The following is a 17,686-nucleotide window of genomic DNA, read 5'->3' on the forward strand; positions in this document are numbered from 1 at the left end:
TTGAAACCATTCAACTCAATGGGTAACAACTTCTCGTGGAATTCGTTTCCGTTCAAGTCGATGACGATATTCTTAATACAATCGCTAACAGGTATGAATTTTCCACTAGCAACTTCTACAATTAGGTCATCATCAAGTTTTTCTATAGGCAATGCTAGTATTTCACCAAATTTATGTGATATAAATGAGTAATTTTCTCCGGAATCCAACAATAAATTGGCAGAAAATCTATTTACAAGAAAGGTACCTGAAGCGACATCCGTTGCATCCTTTGCGGCTTCCAATGTCATCTGGAAAGCTCTGGCTTTTGGCTTTGGTGGGAGATTGGGCTTCGCTGCCTCTTTCTTCTTCGGGCAGTCCTTCAAAATGTGACCTTCTTCATTGCACCCATAACAGACTTTCTTATTGAAGGTGCATTCATTGGCATAATGCCCAGGCTTTTCACATTTGTAACAAGTGACTTCCTCGCTACATTTCCCAACATGTTTCTTTTTACATTTATCACACCATTTCGCTTCGGCTCCTCCTTTCCTCGAACCAGACTTCGAGAACTTACTCTTCTTGTTGAACCTGAAGTTCCTTCAAACTTTCTCTTTTCACCAACTTCAACCTTGCTTGCGGCTCTTCCTTTGATCATATCTTCAACAGACTTGGCAGCCCAGATAACTGCCTCCAGAGTAAGTGCCTGACGCACTGGCACCGCATACTCCTATGGAAGTCCCTTTGCGTACCTGTCGATTATTGTCAGCTCGTCTGGGACAATACGCAAAGCAAACTCCATTTTGTCTGTGAAGTTATTGGTGTATTCATCGATGGACATGCTTCCCTTCTTTAATGTCGAAAATTGGTTCTCTAGCTCAAGCATATATTGGGCCGAGCAGTACTTGTGCTTGAAATGCACCAATAACTCTGCCCAAGTTAGTTGCAGTGGCTCATTAGGGCTTAGGGTCTTCCCCATAGTGTTCCACCAGCGAACAGCGCCACCTCTGAACTGACGTACTGCAAATATGGTTTGTAACTTGCCTTGGCAACCACATGTCATGAAGGCTAATTCCATTTCCGAGATCCAATCCATTACTCTGACGAGATCTTCTTTTCCAGTGAAAGTTGACGGCTTGCAAGTCATAAAGTCTTTGTACTTGAATCCATTTCTCTCGACTTCATCCTCTTAGTTATTCCTTCTAACCACAAACGGTTCAGTTTGACCAATAGATCTACTGTAATTTCCTTCCTCTGACTTATCGTCATTTAATTCAGGTTGTTCAACAGGCATTGAAGGTTCATCCCTGTTGTTCAGCAATAATTGTCTCATTTCTTCCCCTTGTTCAACCATCATTGTCTGAATCATGGCTTGTACTCCAGCCATTGTGATCGGTTCTGGTGCAGCTTCTGCTATAGGAACCTGTTCCATCACTTGGGGTTGAGGTTGCTGATTTCTATTTGCATATCCAGCTCCACTTCGGGTTCTTGCCATTAAAATGTATACAGCAAATTAGGTGAATTTAGATCTTTATTCACGATAGATATTTAAATTCTCCTTATCACTCCGAAACGTTTACATGCTAGTTCTAATATCATAGTCATACGCTTAGAATCCTAAACACATAAGGTTTCCAGATCTGGTCGTCAATAGACCATAAATCCGAATAAATAATATCATATATGGCAAACATTTAGCATTTAGCACATAAAAGCATTTTAGGCATCTTTCCTAAAATATACTAGTGCTCGCGTCTAAAATATGGTAGACACTTATCTCACGATCATCACGTAGCATTCTAAATTTAAGTCTAGAAATCCTACAAATTCCTGGTTCGCTTAAACTAATGCTCTGATACCAACTGTGACATCCCCAATTTCTCGGCCAGAAAATACGGATTTAGTTTATGCTTTTAAAATAAAATCAAAGTAATCTTCCAAAAAGTGTTGCGGAATTTGTCCCCAAAACAAAATATGATAAAAATTTATCAAAGCATTTCTTAAAGAAATGTATTGTCATTATATAACAAAACCTCGGGATGTCATGTTCCGATACAGACCAAAAGCATAAACAGTACATTATAAGCCTTACAGCAGTTATTTACATCTACTGACCTATAATCCAAAAATCCCTCGTCATCATCCAACTATGCTCTGGGTCCACTACCTGTAATATAAAAAGCTGAGTGGGCCAGGCTTTGGAGCCTGGTGAGCATATAAGGTTTTCAACCCACAATAAATAAATTTATTAATTTCATCAACCAACAATAAATTTATTAATTTTATCAACCAACAATAAATTTATTAATTTCATTAACCAACAATAACCCTGATTACCCATTCCCGTTATCCTCACTTTACGTCCCTAAACACCTATCATAAGGGACCTAGCCTAATGATCATCATCGGGATGGAGACTGCTGCTAAGGGCATTCCTCAGCCATATATGTCCGAAAGGAAACCATGAGGGGGTGGAGTACACCAACGAACATATTGTTCACCAACACCTACATGTTGCGAGCCTGCTTGCGTTCTAGTGGACAGTCTAGAAAGGTCCGTGGTCGTCACCTATACTCCGCTAGATGACTACAACAACAACAACAATATCGAGGCCTCTCATCATTTTATCACATATCAACTATTTCATCTATCCATGTTTTACCCAACATATTTATAGATAAACATACACATACAGTTTAGAACTTGTATAAAACATCTATTCAACACCCATCTCAAATAAACAAACAATATATATACACATAGCACGTATTTTATTGAAAATATTTCATATCTATGTGTAAGATGAAAGTGACTACACACTCACTTGATAAGACGGTGGTTGGACAACACTTCGTCCCTTAAAGCAATCTTTTTCGATGAAACCGGGATGTTTTCTCAAAAACCAGGCTTCACGCGGGCAGAGTTTCGTCTCGAAAAAGTCTTTTCTCGGGATCTTCGGGCTCTACGGGGTTTGCTTACGATGCTAGGATGATATTCTAGGCATGGGGGTATTTAGGATAGCTTGAAATGAAGTAGGGGGTGTAAAAGTGTCAATTTAGCAACCATAAATCGGGCAGCCTCGCACCCTATTTATAGTATCCGAAGCACCTAATTACGATGGGCGTAATTCCTGGTACGCGGGACGTACTGCCTTGCAAGGCTCTTCGCTGTGCGTACGCTTTCGTACGCTGGGCGTACGAAGGGCTTAGCTCGGACGCGTCAAGGTTACGAACACGTGTGCATCATGCGAAGGATTAGGCGACGTGGCTAATCTCAGACCGTGTACACGAGTATGCTGGGCGTACTCCGATTTTTCAAACTTCAAAAATTGATAACTTTCGCATACATGCTCAGTTTTTGACCATCTTTATATCCACGGGTAGGTGAGACCGTTCACTACAACTTTTGTTTAGACTCCGTCGGCTAATTTTGACTTTATTTTTAAAGTTATATTTTAACAGGCTGGGACAGGAAAAGTCCGTTAAAAACTCATAAGTTCTTCATCCGACATCCGTTTTCGTCTGTCTTTTTACCGTTAAACTACTATCAACGAGATCTTCGATTCTCCTTTAGATTGTGTCGGCTAAGAATCGCTCGATCTATATTTCGAATTCCGGGCTGCATACTACTATGCCAAATCTTAGAAAATTCATAACTTCCTCATACGAAGTCAGATTTGGACATTCTTTTTATGCACACTCTCGGTTTAACGTGTACTACGACTTTCATTTAGATCGCTAAGGCTAAAAAGCCCTTTATCGTAAACTCACTTTTTACGTCACACGGCGTTGTGCCGGTTCTGTTGCGAAACTTCGACATGTCATAACTTCTTCGTTATAACTCGGATTTCGGTATTCTGTATATCTCCGGAATCCTTGTTTCGACCGCTACAACTTTCTTCATAGATATCGGGTTTATCTAACATTTATTTTCGACGCTTAGTTTTATCATTAACTTATTTTATCATAATAATTAAGTATAAAACACATAATACTCAAATAATACATCTTATTATTTCAAAACAAATTACAAAGGTTGGCCTAGACTATTACATCATCATTAATGCCTAGCCTAGAAACACGGGCGTTACAGAACTCACTAAGCTTCGTGCTTACGGTTTACAGTTTTGGTTTCAGGTACTCGTTTTCAAAGGAAAGGAGCCGGCTTGATCGCAGCGCATCACACTATGATTTTCCACACATGAGATCTTTGGGATTACACTCTGATATTAGTTTATGATAACATGTTTTGATTACTGACACTTTGGTCTTGACATGTGATGTTATTATGAATTTTTTATACAGTTGGTTTTATAATAACCTAATTAAAAAAAATGAAATTTTTGGTCTTGAATTTTGGGATGTTACAAGTTGGTATCAGAGCCAAGTTTGAGGGATTCTGGCACACTCTTGGGTGTGTCTGAACTCAAACTAAGGACTTGGTATGAAAATTTTCAAAGTAAAATCATTTTACAAAAAAAGGTTTGAAAAGAAATTGAAAAGAGAAAAGAACTTTGAAAAAGAACAAGATGTGTGATGCGTGCAATCAGCCGAGCTCAAATAAGTTTTCCCCAAGATACCCATACATGTTATATTATGTTATGATATGATATGATTATGAGAACTACATGATAGATTAGGGCTAAGGATCTAGGAAGGATGCCTTATATGCCTACTGTATGTGCTTATAGATATGCATGTTAGTACTGATTAGCTAGTGATAGGATAGCCTGTTTAGGTTATGCCTGATTGTATGAGCCTTTGAATTGCATGTACAGATTCCTGATTAGAAGATTGAATGGTTTGATTGGAGTATGATGGTTAGATTTTCCATTGTCTGAATGTTGTTTGCTTTGTGCTTTGTGGGACTCTTAGTGATGTGAGTTAGCTACTAAGTGAATATGCTAAGTCACATGGGACACAGGCCGGATGGGTCTTTTACTCAAAGAATTATCTGATCTCTGTTGCACGTGGCTATATTCATGAGGTAGCTAGCTGACATTATTGGGAATCTTTCAGCAGCTGAGGACTGGGTAGGTTCGGGAACCTAGGAAAGCCTAGGATATGTTTCAGTAGGTTAGTGGTGAGGTTTAGTGAGACTTGGATGTATTAGTTTGAGGAAGTGACTTGGAGGATTCAGAATGATTGCTGAGGAAAGTATGGATAGGTGTGGAAGGTAGTATTGGGCCCATACTACTGAAAGCACAGGATCCATACTCGAATCGGTGAGAGTCTTGGAGAATCTGAGAAGCTTCGGGGAGGAGTTTGTGACCCGGTTTGGAGATAGAGGATGTTCCAACTGTTGCAGCTCAGCCATTGGCAAGTGAGCTAGTGAGCGTGACCGGATGTCAGACCCTGGAGGATATGACTTCTAAGTCCGAGGATGCGAGATCAATTTGGAGCACTTTGAGAAGAGAGGGTCGTGCCAGGTGCATATAGTAGGGGGTCCCGGGGAGAGACCTAAGACTTCTGATCATCGGGTGAAAGGCCAGTAGGTTCGGAGTCAGTGCAACACGTGTGGAAAAGTACACAAGGGAGTTTGACATTCCAGGGATTAGGCTTCTACATGTGTAGTGCGGTTGGTCATGTCAACAGAAGGAGTCAGGCCCTGCAGTGTCAGACAGGAGAAGTCAGAACTCCAACAGGCGATGTTGCGGGTATGTAACCTTGCCTTCGTTCAGTTTTATCTGCACATTGTTGTGGGAATTGTGTTGTGGTTCGAGATACTGTAGCAGGATGAGTAAGTGTATCCCTGGTTTGTTTCTTTGCTCATGTTGGGTTAGATCATCGAATATCATCATATGCCAATTGCATACCGTGAATTACTAGTGGTTAGTGTAAGATCGTTTCCCTTTTGCTGGTTCGGGGTGGTCAGTGTTCTCTCGGTTCATAGTACAAATTTGTCGCGGAGCAGTTAGGGCTCATCTGAAGCCCAAAGCCTGTGAATCCATAGAGTCCTTCAGGAAGGAGGGTCCTATTGTTAGTTCTTGTCATCGAGATCGGAAGGGAGTTTTGCACCATGTCCTCTGAATGGTCGAGGTATCTTAGGAGGAGGTGATCAGGAATCCTTCAGATGATTGCAAATGTGTTATTTTCTTCTACTTCTATGTGGGTGTCGGGTTCTGTGCAGGAGTATTATTTAGAGGATATTAGGTCAGGGTTAGAGTGATAGTTCTCCAGTGAAGTCAGAGTTCAATGGGTCTATCATTTGTTCGGGTACGAACGACATCGACCTAAGAGAGAACTTTGGAATTTATGGCACTACCGTTGCTAGGAAAAGAAATGTAGCCTGACGATGGTAGTGTTAGTTGCGTGAGCTGTTTGATCATTGGATGTGTCCAGGGAATCGTACCTTCGCGTGGTCTGAAGTCGGTTAGAGTTCAATGATTCCTTGAGGATAGCAATTAGAGTAGAGATTCGTCAGTACATGACAAGAGTTATGGTTCTTAGCCGTCGGCATAAGAACTCAAGGAATTGGTATGATATCATGGGAGGTGGTTTGGATTATTGGATTGGTTAAGGTCTCAAGTGTATTCTTTCGGATTCTAGGAGTTCGGTAATCGTTGAGATTGGCTAGTAATGGATCGCTAGCATCATTAAGCACCGATTGTCAGCAGATCGATCATTGGAAGGTAGGAAGGATCGGAAATCCTTCCATTTCTCGTATGTCGGGGAGACTTAGTCGGATCGAAGTGGGGGAGAACCGTTCAGGTACCCAGGACGGAAGCAAGTGTGAAATTGGATGAGCACATATGCCCATCAAGAAAGGAAAAGGTGGCCCGAGTGGCTGCCTGTATGGAGGATAATGTGAATTGGAAGTTCGGGAAACTTGCCGACTTAGGGACCCCATCTGACTGATGTATAGCAGGCTATGGGGGACCAGGTTGATAATCCCAGTCAGGAAATGAGTTTAGTGTGGGATGTTAGACCACATGGGTGCTCGACTTTGGGTGTGTTCGGATTGGTAATCAACGGTAAGAGTATGGTTAACGGTTGAGTTAGCGTGGGAAGTGATGTAAGACTGCGGGATAGCCGTAACATTCACCAGCGGCCAAATAGCATGGGGAATGTGGTAAGACTGCGGGCGGCCCGAAACAGTAGTCAGCAGACAGTGTAGAAGTGTTGTAAGACTGCGGGGTGACCCGTAGCATTCACTAGCTAGCATGTAGTGTAGAAGTGTTGTAAGACTACGGGGGTGGCCCGTAGCATTCACTAATGGTCAGTTAGTATGGGAGTGTTGTAAGACTGCAGGGTGGCCCGTAGCCTTCACCGGTCCCTATTCGACAGTGAGAATGTGACAGATGTGTGATTCCCTCACGGATTCCTTCAGATGATTTAGGCCAGGGCGGGTTAGCCGCACGAATATGAGCAGGCCATAGTATGACCGGATTCGAGAAACGGTAGGTTGTTGGAGACCAGGCGTGATGCAAGACTACAGTGGTTCTGGTAGCATTCACTTTTCATATTAGATTCGATGGCGACATGTAGTCGAACTATGATAATCGGGGAGATCAGAAGGAATAATGGAACCATGAGTGCCAATATGGTTAGGGCTGATTTCGATAGCGGAAGTCCTCTTCAGAAGTCGCGTGGGACGACTGCGAGGTTACTCTTGGCTCAGCAACCGGACAAGAATTCAGTATTCCAGATGAGTTGGGGACCAGGGAGGTCTCGATTGCCTTTGGAAATCAGATAGGAGGCAGCAAGATGCTTCGAACAGTAGTAGTGATTTGGGGATTCGTGTGTGTGTGGAGTAGCTTGATGATCGAAACTGCCAAGTCACTTGCAACAGGATTAAATAATCTCAGAGTAATTGATTTGACCCTGTTGCGCAGCTCTCGTTTGAGTCTAACCGTTGCGGGGATGTATCTTCTACTCGAAGGATTATATGAGCCTTCTGTAAAGTATAAGTGCTCTGCAGGGATATCTGCCCTGTGATTCTGTTTTCTAGTAGGAACTTTAAGTTATCAGAAGTTGAGTAGTCAGTTGGAAGATAAGTGGACTGGGTTCAACAATAATGATTCTATACGAGCAGTCTGTCAGGGAGTCAGACCATCTCGAGACTTCAGATTTCTGCTTAAGCAAATGTGATTATGTTGCAAGAGATTCATTCATCTACGGGTTGTAGAAATCTGCATGGGTTGGTTTCGGTTTCCTTGGGAAGGCTAGGGTATGCTCGGAGTTGTGGCCATATTGCACAAGTTGTTTGGTGTGTCGGGAATGGTAAGGAATGATTTCGAGGACGAAATCTATTTAAGTAGGGGAGAATTTTATTAACCCATTTTCGTCATTTTATTTATTTATTTATTATTTATTTAAAAAAAATAGGGTTTAGCGAATTAAATGGTGGCTATATAAATTAGAAGGCTAAGTGAAATAAATAATAAAATAATAAATGTTAAAATACAAACTTAATAGATTTTCATATTTAATAATGATAATAATTAAAGTAAAACAATAATTACTAAGTACAAATTAAACATATAAGTATAGGGTTTAAATTGTAATTATCAAGAAATCAGTTTTGATGAGGTATTTCAATATAGGATAGATTTTGTCATAAGGCTAACCCGAGGGACTATATCTGCCAGATCTTGGTTTCTATGTTTCTTCTTTCCCTGCTACCCGACAGGAACTGGTGCTTCCTTCTCTATTTTGCATCGTGTGAGAAGCACGTCTTCTTGAAGGAAATCTGTTGTCCAACCTGTCACACCCCCAGCCATCGGCGGAAACACCGGGTAGTGTAACGTCATTATTCATATCACAGTTATATAACATATATTGAACAGTACTAAGAAAATACATACCTTTATTGATAATTGAAAGTTACATAACTGTTTTTCTAGGACTTATTACATAATATCCGACTATGGCATACTTCTTAATGAACATAAAGGTAATAGTAAAACTTCTTCTGTTCGAATACATACCAGCTTTTCAGGTTCCTGAAAACACATGCATTTTAAAATACGTCAACATAAAGTTGGTGAGTACACAGGTTTTGACTCCATAAAATAATACATTTTTCCACGTTCAAAAGTATAGTTTTGAAACTATCATTTTGACTCTCCAACATTTAGTAGGTATATTAGGTATAATAGTTTACTTATCAATTAAGTGCTATAGCTAAACATTCCTTAAGCCTAAGGTATAAGTATGGGGAAACTTATACTTAACATTAATACTTGTATACGACAAAGTATAATGCTTCTAACAATTGGCTACCATGAGCCTGTAACCGCTGCTATGACATAATACCTCTGATAAAACACACTCATGATTTACCATGAGAAACAATACACTCATGATTTACCATGAGAAACAAAACCGTACGCTTCATCGACGTCGGAACAATAACAAGTAAAAGGATAGTTCATCACTCGCTTTTGGTTGACTGTAGCTAACAGTCACAAGTGGAGTGGTCAACCTGTATACTAATTATACACGACTTCCTCGCTCACACGGGATTAACAGTTACAGTTCAAAGGATTTCCGCTAAGATCCCCAATCTTAGTTTATGAATACAATTACTCATGTAGACTTCGACGGCTTCCTATAGCTCTAACAACAAAAGCATTTTCATGTCTAAAACCCTAAGTTACTAGACTATGCCTTTAAACATTACTCCTAATTTCATAACATTTAGGCAGTATAACAGCTATATCTTGAAGTAAAACCAAGTTTTATATTGACATAAAACCAATAATAACAACATATAACGTTTCTAGTTTTATCTTGACATAAAACTATCAATAACAATATATAACATACTAAGTTTTATCTTGACATAAAACCAATAATAACAACATACTTTATAACTTAACATATAGAACTTCCGAATATAACTTTGGAACTATATCGCACACAACATATATATAGAATCCTAAGTATAATTCAAGATCTACATTAGTAAATTAACATGCTGACAAGTTGATAATAGTTGTATATATTCAAAATATTATATTTAGAACAACTATACCCCATCTATTATAACTATATATTATCATATATACATAATAATAACGTATATATAATATTTAGCATGCGTTTTCCCCCGAAATATTAGAAAGTGTGGCCGTGAAACTCACCCTAGTAGCGTGATTTTATGTAATTTAAGCAGAAACGGTCAGCGTACAAGGTCGTCGGGGCTCGGGATGCAAGATGGTCTCAACAAAGGAGAGAGGAGAAGGAAGTTTAGGTGTAAGAATGGCCGAAGTCGGACCTGCTATTTATAGTAAGGATTTTGGACCCTCACGTCATGAGTTTTATAAGGCTCACATCGTGAGTTTGGATCTTATCCCCGTAGACTTGCCATTTGCGTCCCTAGCTTCGGAAGGTGGCCATGCGACTCATCACGTCGTGAGATATCCTTGCTCACGTCGTGAGTTCGGGCCTTATCCCCTCGCAGCCTTGTCACACACCTTCTAGATTCCGAGATGTGGATAAATGACTCCTCACGTCGTGAGTTCTATGCTCACGTCGTGAGCTCAGTCAGATTAGGGTTTCTGACAGTTGAATCTTCAGAAGGTCGTAACTTTCACATACGAACTCCGTTTTTCACGTTCTTTATATGCACGCGTAGGTATTTAAAAGTAATACAACTCTCTTTTAGACCCCAATAGCTAATTCTAAGTCTATTTTAAATTCCTCTTATTATAGAGATTTATAGTGTTCGGTTTATCATAACTTCTTCATGCAAAGTCAGATTCAGACATTCTCTATATTTTTGGAATCGTATGGACGTATACTTTGAGTTGTATCATAAAGAAAATTCATATTTGTATTAGAATTTATCATGAACTACATAATACTCTTATCACATTACTAGTTTAACAAAATCACATTACATGATTGGCATAATCACATGTGATTGTCTATTGACCTATTTTGACTAGTGTTACATTCTCCCCTCGTTAGAATAATTTCGTCTCGAAATTTATCTTATGGATGGGTTTTTGTCAAACAGTTGGGGGTATTTTTCTTTCATCTGATCTTCACGTTCCCAAGTAAATTCAGGTCCTCGTAAAGAGTTCCATCGAACTTTCACTATGGGAATACGACTTTGCTTTAATCGTTTGACTTCTCGATCCATGATCTCAACAGGTTCTTCTACAAAGATGAGTTTCGTATTGACTTGTATCTCTTCGAGAGGTATAAAAAGAGTGTCATCGGAAAGACATCTTTTGAGATTTGATACGTGAAAAACATCGTGCACATTACTTAGCTCTTAAGGTAACTTGAGTTGGTATGCGACAGAACCAATTCTTGCTAGAATTTCACAAGGTCCTATACACCGTGGGTTTAGTTTTCCCCCGTTTCCCGAATCGAATTATGCCTTTCCAAGGAGAGACCTTCAACATTACTTTATCTCCAACTTGGAATTCTAAAGGCTTACGTCTTACGTCAGCATAACTCTTTTGACGATCACGTGCAGCCTTTAATCGATCCTTAATTTGTCCGATCTTTTCAGTTGTCTCGTGAATTATTTCTGGTCCAGTACGTAAGGTATCGCCTGTACGTACTCTGGCCATCTGTGTATCTCCAACTTCTGCCCAACACACTGGGGAACAACATTTTCGTCCATAAAGAGCCTCAAACGTGACTATTGTTATAGGAAAACTCAATTAACGGTAAATGAGTATCCCACACATTTCTAAAGTCTATTACACAGGCTCGGAGCATATCTTCTAAAGTCTGAATGGTCCTCTCACTCTGACTATCAGTCTGTGGATGGTAAGCTATACTCATGTCTAGACGTGTTCCTAAGGATTTTTGTAGAGATTGCCAAAATCGTGAAGTGAATCTACTATCTCGGTCAGAAATAATAGAATTTGGAACTCCATGCAATCTGACAATTTCCTTAAGATAAATTATAGTTAGCTTTTCCATCTTGTCGTTCTCCTTAATTGGTAAGAAATGGGCGGACTTAGTCAATCTATCGACTATTACCCAAATAGTGTCGAACCCACTAGGAGTTTTAGGTAACTTAGTGATGAAGTCCATTGATATCTGCTCCCATTTCCATTCAGGTATTTCCGGTTGTTGAAGTAAACCTGAAGGCTTTTGATGATCTGCCTTTACTCTAGAACAATTCAAACATTTGCTCACATAAGTAGCAATTTCTGCCTTCATGTTTGGCCACCAATAATGTACTTTTAAATCTAAGTACATTTTGTCAGAACCTGGATGCACGGAATATCTGGACTTGTGGGCTTCTTCTAAGACCAAGTCCCTGACTCCACCGAACTTAGGCGTCCAAATTCGGTTCATAAAGTGTCGCGTTCCGTCATCTCTTTGTATAAGTTGCTTTTCCATTCCTCGCAAAGCTTCGTTCTTGATGTTTTATTCTTTTAGAGCCTCAAGTTGAGCTTCTCTTATTTGTGCGCTAAAGTTAGAATGGATAGTTATAGTTAATGCTCGTACCCGACGGGGTTTAATATATTCTTTCTGGCTCAAGGCATCTGCTACCATGTTTTCCTTTCCGGGATGATAACGAATCTCATATTCGTAATCATTCAACAATTCGACCCATTTTCGTTGTCTCATATTAAGATCTTTTTGGTTGAAGATGTGTTGGAGACTCTTGTGGTCGGTAAAAATAGTACACTTAGTACCGTATAAGTGATGTCTCCAAATTTTTAGTGCAAAAACTACAGCTCCCAATTCAAGATCATGGGTAGTGTAATTATTCTCATGCACCTTAAGTTGTCGTGATGCATAGGCGATAACTTTTCCTCTTTGCATCAACACACATCCCAATCCTTGATTTGATGCGTCGCAGTATACAACAAAATCTTCTGTTCCATCTAGAAGGGATAGGATTGGTGCACTACACAACATTTGCTTCAGTTTCTGCAATGCAACTTCTTGTTTGTCTTCCTAGTTGAACTTCGTATCCTTCTGGGTTAGTGTTGTAAGTGGCTTGGCTATTTTGGAGAAATTCTCTATGAATCCACGGTAATAGCTAGCAAGTCCTAGGAATTGAGGCACCTCTGTTGGCGACTTTGGTGCTTCCCAATTCCTGATTGCTTCAACTTTGGATGGGTTAACATGAATTCCTTCGTTGCTAACTACATGACCTAAAAATTGTACTTCTCTAATCCAAAACTCACATTTGGAGAATTTAGCGTACAACTTTTCTTTTCTTAGTAGTTCCAAGATTATTTGTAGGTGTTGACCATGTTCTTCCTTGGTTCATGAATATATCAATATATCATCGATAAATACGATCACGGATTTATCCAGGTATGGTTTGCAAACACGATTCATGAGTTCCATAAACACTGCTGGGGCATTGGTTAATCCAAAAGACATAACTAAGAACTCATAATGAACATAACGAGTTCTAAATGTTGTTTTTGGAATGTCGTCTTCTTGTACTCTGAGTTGATGGTATCCTGATCTGAGATCTATCTTTGAGTAGTAGTTGGATCCTTGCAGTTGATTGAATAGATCATCAATTCTCGGAAGCGGATAACGATTCTTGATCGTTAGCTTGTTCAACTCCCGATAATCAATACACATTCGAAATGTTTCGTCCTTCTTCTTGACAAACAAGATTGGTGCTCCCCAAGGTGAAAAACTTGGTCGGATAAAGCCTTTGTCAAGAAGTTCTTGTAGTTGGCTAGACAATTCTTGCATTTCAGATGGAGCCAACCGATAAGGAGATTTCGCTACTAGTGCTACTCCTGGAATTAAGTCGATTCGAAACTCGACTTGTCGGACGGGAGGTATTCCATGTAGATCTTCAGGAAACACGTCAGGGAAATCACATACTTGAGGTATGTCCTTGATTTCTTTTGTTTTTCTCTTCCTATCTACAATGTGGGCTAAGAATGCACTACATTTCTTATGTAGATATTTCTGGGTTTGAGTACAAGAGATGACTTTGAGGTTCTTCCCAGATTTATCACCATAGATAATCAGGACTTCGCCGTTTGGTAAGGGTAGTCGTATGGCTTTCTCATGACATAGAATTTCGGCATGGTGTGAAGATAACCAATCCATGCCAATTATGACATCAAAACTACCGATAGGCATTGGCATGAGGTTGACGTGAAAAAGGTAGTTATTAAGAGTTAACAGACAATTTTCTAGGATTTCATGTGGTTTCTCAGTTTGACCGTTAGCGATTTCTACTTCATAGATTTCTTTTAATTTGCTAGACTTATGACTTAACAATTTTCTAAACGTCGGAGTTATAAAACTTCGATCTGCTCCAGAGTCGAAGGGTATAGTAACATATAAATTATCTATGAGAAACGTACCAGATACGACCGAAGGGTCCTGGATAGCCTCCCTGCTTCCGCTCACAAACGCTCTGCCACGTCCTATGCCTCCTTGACTCCTTAACTTTGGACATTCTTTCTTGATGTGTCCAACCTCCCCACACTCATAGCACTTTCTTCCTTCACCATGGCCTGCTCCAGTATTTGTTCCCTAATTCACTGTTGCAGGTGTCGTGCTCCTACAGTAACTAGCAGTATGCCCCTTTTTCTTGTACTTCGTGCAGACAAAACAGTCACCTGGATGATGACGGTTGCATTGATTGCACCATGAAGATTTTGGTTGCGTAGGTACTACTGTCGTGGCTGCATAATTGGTTGCCACTTCTTGTCTTTTCTCAGATGATTGTTTGGGATTCTTCCTATTAAACTTGCGCTTGTTTGTTCCAGATTTGGGAGACTCAACCTTTGAGACCACTTCTGTTCCTTGGATCTCTATGAGGGTTAGTTGATGAGCAATTCTCTTGGTGCTGTCATAGGTCGTAGGCTTTGATGCGATCACCATGCCTTTAATTTGCGATGCTAAACCCCAAATATATCACTCAATTTTCTTATATTCGGGGGTTACAAGTGCTGGACACATTACAGCAAGATCATTAAATCTAGCGGTATAAGCTTTTATCTCTGAACCCTTCATGGTTAGGGTCCACAGTTCTTGTTCCAGTTTATGTATCTCCTCTCTTGGACAATACTCCTCCACTAGCATCATTTTTAGCTCCTCCCATTTCATGGAATTTGCAGTATCAATTCCCATTGTATTCACATGGTTGTTCCACCATGTGAGTGCTGCATCAGCGAAAGTACATGCTGCACATCGTACTTTACAATCATCTAGACAGAAGCTTATTTGAAAGACGGACACTGTCTTTTCTATCCACCTCGTCAAATTAACTACCCATTCATTTCCATGAAATCTTTTTGGCCTGCAATTCATAAAATCTTTGTAGGTACACGTTCTAGCGGTCCCTACATGGCCTTCATTTCTAACTCCATCTCTTGTGACATTATATAGAGCCGCAGCAATTCTTTGAGCTATGATTTCTTCCAATTGTGCTGTACCTATTGGGGGGTTTGGTTCCGGTGGTTGTTGTGGTGCTGATGGTTGGTTAGGGTTTAGCCGATTACTCCTTCTAGGCATTTTGTTTTAGTTCCTAAAATAATAAGAATTTTATGAGTTTTGTTAATTATTTAATACACGAGTACTAAATACTTCAATTATTATTCAAAGTATAAAACATAATGGATAACACAATGATTACTGTAATATATGCTTGGTTACATCAGTTTATTTAAGTTTATAAGAGAAAAGTTTCTATAAACATTTCAAAATTTGCAAGGTTTTCTACATCCTTGCTATAAACTTTCCTCTTTTCGCCTTAACTAGTCTGATTTCTCTATTTACACAACCACTAGTTTTAGCTTATCTACCAGAAACCTAAATGATGACCTAGCACGTCAGTGACATTAACCACTTGCTCCTTAAGTGCTTGAGTTCTCTGCTCAAGACTTCCCGTGCGTTCTTCATTTCTTGAGGTTTGATTGTAGAGCTCTAACTCTGCAATCCTTTCATCGTGAGTAATCATGTCGTTATAAGCGAAATTTATACGATGATGGACATCCATCACCAATTCTTGATCTCACGTCCTTTGTCCTTCTAGCCTTCGCACTCTTCCGGAGAGATGAGTAGCCCTTCCTTCTACAATTTCCATCTTATCTTTAATTTTCACACTCTTCTCAAACAATTGAGATAAAGTGTTATCTTCAGAAGAATGTGGGAGATGTGGTCAAGATGATTGACCAGTCTCATACATTTTAGCAGCTCTTTCTTCCGCCACCCACCTATCCACGGTTTGTGTGATCCGTGCAGGTTCATCTTGAACTCTATGACTTCCTGAAGATGTCGCCTTCTGATTCTTCTTAATCTTTTTCCATATCGGTATGGATTTACGCGCCGTGCGTTTCATTTTTACTCCTCCTGGAACTTTACGGTAAAGAGTGTTCAGTGGTGGTAAAGATGATGCCACCGATTCTGTCTCCTCCATTGGTACGCTCTCTTCCATTGGTTCACTCTCTTCCCATTCGTTGGAGGGTAAAGGTGCTCCATCGTCAGAAGGTATTGGATGAAAGGTGGTTAGATTTATAGGGTAGTAAGGATCACCTACCATCATGGGGAATGAAACTTCCTCTTATTCATCCGTATCCTCGATGATTATCCATTCTCGTGAATGTGCCATGTCAAATTCCTATACGTTTTGGATCATCAAGAGTTTTAGTCTATCAAATATTACTCCCAAATTAAATAGTTCATATGATCTGATCATAATAAAATGTAGTTGCGCACCTACACCTAATTGTGATAGGATATACGCACATATAAACTTTAGTTGGAATATTTGATCTAAATCATTAAGATAAAAAACATTCTGGGTATTAAGGTGTATTCTCATCGCGGGTCTGAGTCTTTATGTATGACTCTATATTCTTATTTATTGTATTCACGCTTTAACTATTGTTTGTTACTTCAGGTCTATCTGATAAGGCTCCGGCCAGTCAGGACAGTTGAAAGGGCAGGATCATTTTAGCATATAGCCGTACTGGAATCCAGCAACCCAAATCGACATGTCTATCCTTGACACCGCTCCCGTAAGTAGTCCTTCAGTAGAATAATTAATAATACTTTTTATTGTAGGCTAAGAGATATACCTAAACCTAATAGAGTAAGCCCTAAACTATAGTCGTGCTTTCCTAAGAAAGTACTAGTTCACTATAGTTAATAGCTCTGATACCAATTTCTGTCACACCCCCAACCATCGGCGGAAACACCGGGTAGTGTAACGTCATTCTTCGTATCACAGTTATATAACATACATTGAACAGTACTAAGAAAATACATACCTTTATTGATAATTGAAAGCTACATAACTGTTTTCCTAGGACTTATTACATAATATCCGACTATGGCATACTTCTTAATGAACAGAAAGGTAATAGTAAAACTTCTTCTGTTCGAATACATACCAGCTTTTCAAGTTCCTGAAAACACATGCATTTTAAAATACATCAACATAAAGTTGGTGAGTCCACAGGTTTTGACTCCATAAAATAATACATTTTTCCACGTTCAAAAGTATAGTTTTGAAAGTATCATTTTGACTCTCCAACATTTAGTAGGTATATTAGGTATAATAGTTTACTTATCAATTAAGTGTTATACCTAAACATTCCTTAAACCTAAGGCATAAGTAGGGGGAAACTTATACTTAACATTAATACTTGTATACGACAAAGTATAATGCATCTAACAATTTGCTACCATGAGCCTGTAACCGCTGCTATGACATAATACCAATAATAACAACATATAACGTTCCTAGTTTTATCTTGACATAAAACTATCAATAACAATATATAACATACTAAGTT

This window comes from Lactuca virosa, chromosome 3 (genome assembly GCF_052849685.1).
Source record: "Lactuca virosa cultivar CGN04683 chromosome 3, Lactuca_virosa_CGN04683_v6, whole genome shotgun sequence".
Taxonomy (NCBI): Eukaryota; Viridiplantae; Streptophyta; class Magnoliopsida; order Asterales; family Asteraceae; genus Lactuca; species Lactuca virosa.